Source organism: Saimiri boliviensis, chromosome 1 (genome assembly GCF_048565385.1).
Source record: "Saimiri boliviensis isolate mSaiBol1 chromosome 1, mSaiBol1.pri, whole genome shotgun sequence".
In the NCBI taxonomy this organism is placed as follows: Eukaryota; Metazoa; Chordata; class Mammalia; order Primates; family Cebidae; genus Saimiri; species Saimiri boliviensis.
In genome coordinates this window covers 170,360,027-170,370,520 of record NC_133449.1, presented here as the reverse complement: position 1 = coordinate 170,370,520, position 10,494 = coordinate 170,360,027, and the positions used below count along the sequence as shown (strand labels likewise).

At 41.0% G+C, this 10,494-nt stretch overlaps 1 pseudogene; it reads right to left on the bottom strand.

The window, feature by feature from the left end:
- Nucleotides 1-7,614: 7,614 nt before the first annotated feature.
- On the bottom strand, nt 7,615-9,683 carry LOC101039093 (dnaJ homolog subfamily A member 1 pseudogene; annotated as a pseudogene).
- Nucleotides 9,684-10,494: the final 811 nt, after the last annotated feature.

Genomic DNA, 10,494 nt, shown 5'->3' with positions numbered 1-10,494 from the left:
CCGAGAATTCGAATTTTTACCACTCCCTAGAGTGGTAAAAACAATCCCAGACCTGCTTGTCTAAGTGGACTAAGCAAGCGTACTTCCTCCCGTTTACCTTCTGAGAAATGCTGCTGGTCTTTCCGGCACTTCACTGTAGAAGCATGCACTCATGATTCATGTTCCAATTGTAACCCCGACCGCATTTATTGAGCAGTTAGGATGCTTCAAGCACTGTGATAAATGCTTTATGTAAGTGTTTTCTCTATCTTCACTGTAACCTTATGATTTAGGTACCATGTGTTATTCTCACTTTACAAATAAGGAAATTGAGACTTAGGTGCAAGAACTTACCAAGGGTCACATGATTATCATCAGGCTAAGCAAGAATTATATGCATCCTACCTCACACCAGATGCAAAAATTAACTGAATATGGATCAACGACCTAAATGGAAGAACTAAAATTGTAAAACCTTAGAAGAATGTAGGAGTCAATCTTTGTGAATTTGGATTAGGCAATAGTTTCTTAGATATGAAACCAAAGGTACAAGCAACAAAGGAAAAAAATACGTAAATTGGATTCACCAAAACTAAAAACTTTAGTGCTTCAAAATGTCAGAGGCATTTGAACCAGAGCAACTTCATCTTGAGTAGGGGCTGAACAAGTGCATCTTGAATAGGGGCTGGGTAAAAAAAAGGCTGAGCAACCTACTGGGCTGCATTCCCAGACAGTTAGGCATTCCAAGTCACAGGATGAGATAGGAGATCAGCACAAGATACAGGTCATAAAGATCTTGCTGATAAAACAGCCTTCAGTAAAGAAGCTGGCCAAAACCCACCACAACCAAGATGGTCATGAGAGTGACCTCTGGTCATCCTCACTGCTACACTCCCACCAGCGCCATGACAGTTTACAAATGCCATGGCAACATCAAGAAGTTATCCTATATGGTCTACAAAGAGGAGGCATGAATACTCCATCCCTATCATCAAGAAATAACCATAAAAATGGGCAACCAGCAGCCCTCGGGGCTGCTCTGTCTATAAAGTAGCCATTCTTTCATTCCTTTACTTTCTTAATAAACTTGCTTTCACTCTAGGGACTCCCCCTGAATTCTTTCTTGTGTGAGATCCATGAATCCCCTTTTGGGGTCTGGATTGGGATCCCTTTCCTTTAACAAAAGGAAACCATCAAGAAAATGAAAAGACAACCCACATAATAGAATGAAATATTTGCAAATCATATGTAGCTGATAAAAGTCTAGTTTTCCAAAATATATAAATAACTCCTGAAACTCAATAACAAAAAGACAAATAATCCCATTTTAAAATAGGCAGAAGGATTCAAATAGATTATTCTCCAGAGAAGATATGCAAATGATCAGTAAGCACATAAGAAGATGCCCGGCATTATTAGTCATCAGGAACATGCAAACCAGAACCACCATGAGAAACCCTTTACACACACTAGGGGGGCTATTTTTAAAAGACAGATAATAGCAAGTATTGGTGAGGATGGGGAGAAATTGGAACCTTCATATGCTGCTGATGGTACTGTAAAATGGTGCCACCATTTTGGAAAACAATTTGGGAGATTCTCAAAAAGTTAAACATAGTTACAATAAGACTCAGCAATTCTACTCTTGGAAACATATGTTTGCACAAAAACTTGTAGACAAATGTTCATAGTAGCAGTATTCACAATAGCCAAAAAAAATGGAAATGACCCAAATGTCCATCAATAGATGAATTAAGAAAATGTTATATTCATGCAATGGAATATTGTTCAGCTATAAAAAGGAATGAAGTGAGCTGAGATTGTGCCACTGCACTCCAGCCTGGGTGACAGAGTGAGAACTTGTAAAAAAAAAAAAAATGAAGTACTAATACATGCTACAACATGGATGAACCTTGAAAACATTATGCCAAGTGAAAGAAGTCAAACATGGCTGGGTGTGGTAACTCATGCCTGTAATCCTAGCACTCTGGGAGACCGGGGCAGGTGGATCACTTGAGGTCAGGAGTTCAAGACCAGTCTGGCCAACACAGTGAAACCCTGTCCCTTCTAAAAATACAAAAATTAGCTGGGTGTGGTAGTACATGCCTGTGGTCCCAGATACTCAGGAGGCTGAGGCAGGAGAATCGTTTGAACTAGGAGATGGAGGTTGCAGTGAGTCACTGCACTCCAGCCTGGGTGACAGAGCAAGACTCTATCTGAAAAAAAAAAAAAGAAGTCAAACACTAAAAGCCACATATTGTTTCTCATTTATATGAAATGTCCAGAATAGGCAAATCCACAGAGACAAAAAGTAGTTTCATGGTTGCCAGCAGCTGAGGCAGGAGAGAATGGGAAGTGACTGCTAATAGAAATAGAGTTTCTTTGGGTGATGAAAATATTGTGGAATTAGAGAGTAGTGATAGTTGTATAGCTGTGTGAATGTACTAGAACCACTGGATTATATACTTTTGAAGAGTTAATTGTATTGCATGTGAATTATGTCTTAATTAAAAAGTTTTTTAGGTACAAAGCACTGTTCTCAGCACTTGAAGTGGAATAAAATGTTGGCTACTGCTCCTAGGATCCATCAAACTAATGTGCCCCTCACAATCTAATAAGCTCCTGCACCCACTTTTTCTTATATTTCTTCCTCCAAAAGAGTAGCTTGCAGAGCTAGGACTCTAACCTAAGCCTACAAGATTCTAAAGCTCTTACCACCATTGCCTCATAGGCAGGATTAGATTCATGGGCCAGCAACCAATGCAGTCACATAGAGCCCTGCACTTAGAAGGGCCCCAGATTTAGAGGTGCCTTGCTCTTAAAATGATACAATGGACTTCGAGGACTTGTGGGGGAAGTGTGGGAGGGGGATGAGGGATAAAAGACTCCAAATAGGTATACTACTCCAGTGATGGGTACACCAAAATTTCATACATCACCACTAAAGAACGTATGTAACCAAATACCACCTGTACCCCCATAACTTACAGAAAAACTAAAATAAAAAATAAAATAAAAAAGAAGTGCCCTGCTCTTGATTTGATGCTATGCTTTCACCCTCTTGAAATTCTCGGTAATTTGTGAATGAGAGGCTGCATTTTTATTTTGCCCTGGGCTTTGTAAATTATGTAGTTGGTCTTATACCCAGGAGAGAGAAAAAAAACAAGTGAGTAAATGAGGGCACCCAAGGGCTTACCTGGCTGCCACAGAGAGAACCTTGAAATACAAATAATCACTTCTAATTTTCTGTACTATAAATCTTGATTTTGTCACAGGACAGAAACCTAAATACCCTTCTCATAGATACCAAAACCAGAAACATACCTCTGAAAAATGCAAAGGAAGGAAGAAGAATCTCCAAAGCCATTCATTAATATCATTATTCATGTTTAGCAAAAGGAATAACACCAAGAGCAAATGCACAGCAACCCTACCTCAGAGTGCTCAGAGAGGGAGACCAGAGACCTCTTAGATGGAAAAAGTGAGGGACCCCATGCATCAACCAACTTGGGAAATTCTCACAAAGTCAGAGCAGGAGGTGAATTGTGACATCAGGTCATGACCTCATGTCAGAGGTCACAGGATAGAGAGAATAGAGAATTTCAAAGCAGTGTTAATAATTTAGTGAATGTTTAAAGTGAACTAAAGATTTAGAGTCCAATTTTGAGGACAGAATTGGATAAAGAGAGCCTTCTAATAAGTTTTGGTTTTGATTCTAGGAAAATAATAGACTTTAGTGTCTTTGGTCTCTCCCCATGTGCCTAGCCCTCCGCTGTGCTAAATATTTCATGTACATTCTCTCATTTAAATGCCCAGGACCCTGTGACTTATGTAATTTCATGTCTCCACTTTACAGAAGAGAAAATTGAGGCACTAAGCTTTGTTTTTTAATAAGGCCTTTTATATTTACACAATTACTATTTATAACATTTTTATTCATTATTATTTTTAATATAAAAAGATGTAATAAAAGACAGCAATGTAGCCAGGCACAGTGGCTCATACCTGTGATCCCAGCACTTTGGGAGGCCAAGGCGGGTGGATCATGAGGTCAAAAGATCGAGACCATCCTGGCCAACATGGTGAAATCCTTTCTCTAGTAAAAATAAAAAAATTAGCTAGGCATGGTGGTGTGCACTGGTAATCCTAGCTACTTGGGAGGCTAAGGCAGGGGAATCGCTTGAATCCTGGAGGTGGATGTTGCAGTGAGCCAAGATTGCTCCACTGCCCTCCAGCCTGGTGACAGAGCGAGACTCTGTCTCAAAAAAAGAAAAAAAAGAAGACAGCAATGTCATAAACTTGAGCTCAACTGTATTATTATGCTTTGGGGTTTTGTTTTGTTTTGTTTTTGAGACCAAGTTTTGCTCTGTCACCCAGGCTGGAGTGTAGTGGTGCGATGTCAGTTCACTGCAACCTCTGTCTCCCAGGTTTCAGCGATTCTCCCAAGTAGCTGGGATTACCAGCGCACGGCCCCATGCCTGGCTAATTTTTGTACTTTTAGTAGAGACAGGGTTTTGCCATGTTGCCCAGGCTGTCTTGAATCCTGGGGTCAAGCGATCCACCCACCTCAGCCTCCCAAAGTGCTGGGACTACAGATGTGAGTCACCACGCCTGGGGCCACTTCTTTTTTTAACTTTTAAGTTCATGACTATATGTGCAGGTTTGTTACATAGGTAAACTCATGTCATGGGGGTTTGTTGTACAGATTATTTATCACTCAGGTATTGTCTAGTACTTATTATTCTCCCCCATCCTCTCCCTCCTTCCATCCTCCACTCTCTAATAGGCCCCAGTGTCTGTTGTTCCCCTCTCTGTGACCATGTGTTCTCATCATTTAGCTTCCACTTACAAGTGAGAATATGTGGTATTTGGTATTCTGTTCCTGTGCTAGTTTGCTAAGGATGATGGAGGCACTAAGTTCTGACCAGTATCACACAGTGGTGGAGCCACAGTTAGAGCCAATTCCTCCTCAGTCTGACTCTCTCCAGGAGCCTGTAAGATAATTAGGATTTTTTGTAACAAATGCACAGACAGTAAAATAGCTCTTGCCTTAAGAACTAAATGGGAAGGCCCAAGGGAAGTTAGGATTCGAGTTCATGACGTAAGGGTAGGCGAGAATGAGAACACAGAGAAAGAGATCCGATTCCACCCCGTCCCCAGGATGATGATGGAGCCTAGGGAGAGGGGAGGATACAGTGTACAACCTAGACCAGAGGTCGGGACCCAGGCCATGGAGTGGAGATTCGGAGCGAGTCACCAACTATGGCTTGTTACTCTGCAGGTTAGCAGATCTGACTGTGCTTGCATTTGTTCCCGTCCATCACTGGCATCCTGTGGGTGCCCAGAAACTTTGCTGAATTCATCCCATTGTCCCGAGGGGACTGCCTCCTTTTCCATAGCCACCACTCACAAGCACGCCTGAAACAAGCCCTTGAACATAGAGGGGCAGCAGTGTGGAAAGGAAAATCCTGTTTAAATCTTGGATAAACAGTAATGAGCCCTTCCACAGTACAGAAGTATCCCTGAATTCTTGCTGGTCTCTTGTCATTGCGTATTTACTCATCATGTAGATCTTAAAAGTCTATTATTGTGTGGGAATCCGCAAAAAAAAAAAAAAAATTTCTTTTTAAATAGAAGCTTCCGGCTGGGGGTGATGGCTCATGCTTGTAATCCCAGCACTTTGGGAGGCCAAGGCAGGTGGATCACCTGAGATCAGGAGTTCAAGACCAGCCTGGCCAACATAGTGAAACCCCGTCTCTACTAAACGTACCAAAAAAAAAAAAAAAAAAAAAAAAAAATAGCCGGGCTTTGGTGGTGGGTATCTGTAATCCTGGCTACTCAGGAGGCTGAGGCAGGAGAATCACTTGAACCCAGGAGGCAGAGGTTGCAATGAGCCCAGATTGCACCACTGCACTCCAGCCTGCTGGTAGTGAGACTTTGTCTCACAAAAAAAAAAAAAAAAAAAAAAGAAAATAGGCTTCATCCTAAAAAAATGGAAGCCCTACACACTAGAAGCACAATTATAAATAACTAACACCTAAGTGCTGCTTATGTCCCAGTCCCCACTTTAAGTGCTGTATGTTAACAAAGATAAACCCAACATCAACCCTATAGCACCATCATCATCATCTTCATACCTATTTTAAAGCTAAGGAAACTGATCACAGATAAGTTAACTAACTTGCCATTGTCACACAGATGGTAAATTACAAAGCCAATCCTTGAACCCAGGCAATTGGTGCCCTGAGCCCATGTCATTAACCCAATTGCTATGCTTAGACCAAGTCAATACTTGGCTCAAGGAAAGTGGGCAACTGGGTCTATAAGGAGAAATAGCCAGATTACCTGCATGACCAGCTTCCCTGGCCAGTGCAACCTGAACAATAACTCAGGTCAGGTCATCCCAGGGTTATATAAAGACTGACTGCTACAAGGGCTTGAGATGACTGACAGTATAAACTGTTTTCTGTGCTTCTGATGCAAGGTAAAATTTGATTTACAATAATAGGCACAGAATGATCATGTTTATACTTTAAACCTGGCATTTTATTATTATTCCCCTGAATAATAGTGAAAAGAGTTTTGTAACCCCAAGGTAACATGGTTCTGTAAGGAGGAAAGAGGGGTGAGATTTAGCAGCAGCTGCCATCATAAATCAGCGTGCGGCTGTTTCTCTCAGAGCTCCAGGCTCAACTCCTGGCTGTCATAAACTTATAAAGGAAAGCCCCTGAGAATTTATGTAACGATGGGAAGACTCATTTTCCTTCCTGCAAGAGCCTTTCTGAAGCAAGGAGAGAATTAGGCCGATTTAATTCTATATGAAGAAAAAAACCAAGCCAATGGTTTAGAGGAAGGGAAAATGTGGGTCAACTTGAGCTACTTCACTTGCCAAAAAAATGACCTTGTAAATAGAGAGGAACATGCCGAATTCCACCAAATAAATGAGTAACTGGATGACCAAATGATTTAATAAATGAGTATCATCTAGGCCTCCAGGGCGGTTCTTTCTGTGTAAAACAGTTCAATCTTGGAGTCACCCAGAAGCACCAAATACATAACAAGGCCAATCAACGGAGTTCGCGTTTGAATATTCATGCACAGATGATGCTCCCAGTCAATATGTTTGATTTTTTTGTGTGTTTACTAATAGATTTTCAAATTCACTGTGTAAACCAAAATTCCTTTTTTTTTTGGAGATGCTTTGTAATTAGTATATTAAGAAGACAATACATTTCAAGAATTGCTTAAATTCTGATACCCAGATTTAAGCATGTGAACATATGATGAGACTTTTAAACATACAATTAAAGCTATTCATCATAATTTGCTATACTACCAACATTAGTTACTTTGGGGCATAAGTCAAGTGGTTTAAAGTAATCCTGTAACATAGCTAAAGAACATCTTCCTATATTACGCATGCAAATTACTTCTCCACGTAAAGGTCTTTTCTCTTTAATTTTTTTTTTTTTTTTTTTTTTGAGATGGAGTTTCGCTCTTGTTACCCAGGCTGGAGTGCAATGGTGCGATCTTGGCTCACCGCAACCTCCGCCTCCTGGGTTCAAGCAATTCTCCTGCCTCAGCCTCCTGAGTAGCTGGGATTACAGGCACGTGCCACCATGCCCAGATAATTTTTTTTTTTTGTATTTTTAGTAGAGACGGGGTTTCACCATGTTGACCAGGATGGTCTCGATCTCTTGACCTCGTGATCCACGCACCTCGGCCTCCCAAAGTGCTGGGATTACAGGCTTGAGCCACCACGCCCAGCCTTCACTTTAATTTTTATGTTACCCAGCTCTGAAGTCACTACTTGGGCTTATCACCGTCCACAGACAAGGAGGGAGGGGGCGGTAAATAACCAGGACTGGTTAAGATACATATGGATATATATATGGATGGCACAGCAGAAGAAAACAATTCTGGAAGTGCAAGCCTTCAAGAAGCAGCATATTATGATAAACCCCTCCTACAGAAAGGTATCATTTTAATCACTGATACCACAGGATAAATTATATATCATGCCATCTTCAAGTAACAGTTGAGGCAATAGAATAAATGCAGAGGCACTACAATGAATCCCGCTTAATGCAAAGAACTATACAGACCAACACTTCTCTACAATTTTTTTTCCTCATTGCCAGTTAGATACAGTTTTACTTTCATAGCTTAACAATGAAGGGTCATATATTGAAGCCAATACGTATACCTAGCATTTCAGTCAAAGCTTGTCCACGTACATAGCTGAAGTCAATTTCAAGGTTTGATCTAGAAATGCTAGGGGAACTTCTCTGTAAAGTAGTTTTTACAGGTATTAGACTGTATTTTGCACACAGGTCATCATACAGGGCAAAGTCAGAGCTTTTATATTTGCATGTATTGTTCATTTAACTTTTTAAAATACTACTATAGTTGAATATTAAAAACCAGAGCAAGTAGTGAACATATTATGATTACAATCCTTCCTCATTCACTACTGCATGTAAAATGCCAGCAGTGAGTGTTATTTACTGGCCCATTAAGAGGTCTGACAGTGAACACCACCTCTGGGATGATGTCCATTATCCTCACATGCTTCTCCATTGTAATGGCACCATCTTTCCTGATTTGGATCAAAGTCCACCAGTTTTATTTGGTCCACCTCATCAGTCTCTTCCACTTCCTTCCTCTCTGGTAGGAGTTTTTCCAGCAAAGACAGTTTATCAGGAGAGAGAAAGCCATTCTCAGGAAAGTTTACCTTAAATTCAATGATTAGACGACCTTTTTCATATGGTCTATGATAAATTGGCATGCCTTCATTTGGTACACACTTGATATCTCCATGCTTGACAATCTGACCTGGATGAGAGGTGATAACTATGGTTCGGCTGTCAAGAGTAGATATCAGCTTTTGGAAGCCACACAATGCTTCAACCAGCTGTATGTCCATACACATGAAAAGGTCTTCTCGTCGTCAAGTAAAAACAGCATGGTCCTTCTGATCTAACACAGTGATAATATCTCCTGGCTCCAGTCCTGGTTCTTGGTCTCATTCACTGTGGAATGTTATCTTTTGGCCATCTTTCATGCCTTTGTCAATATGAACCTCTAGAATCTTCTTCTCTTCAACTATCTGCCTTCCACTGCAGCGTTTACATTTATCTTTAGGACTGACGTGCTCCCCATGGCCCTGGCACTCCATGCACACAGACTGAATTTGCTGAACCCTTCCAGTCCTATCTGATGAATTCTTTGCATTCCAGTACCTCGGCAATTGGGACAGCACTCTACTGCTCCTTTCTTACCTCCTCTACCTTCACGTTTGTCACAAATCACGTTTTTTTGCAGAGCCAGTTTTCTTGTTGCACTATTATATAAGTCTTCTAGGGTTACTGAGAGCTGATGTACAACATTCTTACCTCTCCATTCTCTCTGCATCCTTCCTCCTTCTCCAAAAAACGTATCAAAGATGTCCAACGGGGAGCCAAAACCGCCACCTGCTCCACCCTCTTTAATTACCTGTTCTTCTTTGTCATATAATTCCCTTTTCTTTGCATCTGAGAGAACTTCATAAGCTTGAGAAATCTGTTTAAACTTCTCTTCACCATTTGGATTCTTATCAGGATGGTACTTCAAGGCCAGTTCTCTATAAACCTTTTTCAATTCTTCCTGAGTAGCATTGGGTTTGACCCCCCCAAAACATCGTAGTAAGTGATTTCTTTCACCATCTTCTACTGCCGGTGAGTGGGCTGAGGCCAGTGTGGGAAGGAGCGCAGAGCTGGGCGCAGCTCGGGCAGCTACCGCTCCTCCGCCTCTCACCAAGTGTTCTAGAAAGTTCATCCCAAAATTCCTTTTTTTTTTTTTTTTTTTAAAAAAGGAACTTGTGTTGAAAGCATAAATTATTTCTGGGCACAGTTGCCAGATTAAAATATTTATACTAAAAATTATTCATTGCTTATCTGAAATTCTAATTTAACTGGGCGCTCTGCATTTTTATTTACTAAATCCAACAACCTCTTTCTGGACCAATAACCCTACATAGAGGAGAGAATAGAAGATAGTGTCTAGGGGACATGCCTGCACCTGGGAGTCGGAAGAAACAAAAACCAAAGAAGGAGCCAGAGAAGCAGATAGAGGAGTTTGCAGAAATATGGAGAGAAAGCCAGGTGAGTATGGAGCGCTAATGAGTAGTGACACAGGTGTGGGGTAGAGGTGGATATCACGAGGGTGCTGGGTTAAGAAAGGCCTGATCGCTATAGAGTTTGGCCTTTCTGAGAAGTTCTAATGAGTGGTTCTCGATGAAGTTGGGGTAGAGATAAGGATACATGTCAGAATAACCCAGAATATATCAAAATTGAAATCTATATACCAGCAGTAGTGCCCTTCCTCTCAAGGGTCAGGGAGGACGTGAGTATGTCACTCTTATCAACCCAGAACTCAAGTGGTCCAGTTTTGGGTCCATGTTATGGCAACTAAGGCAAAAAATAAATTTGGAAAAGAACATATAAATCTTTTCTTGTATTTTTCTTGAAAATCATA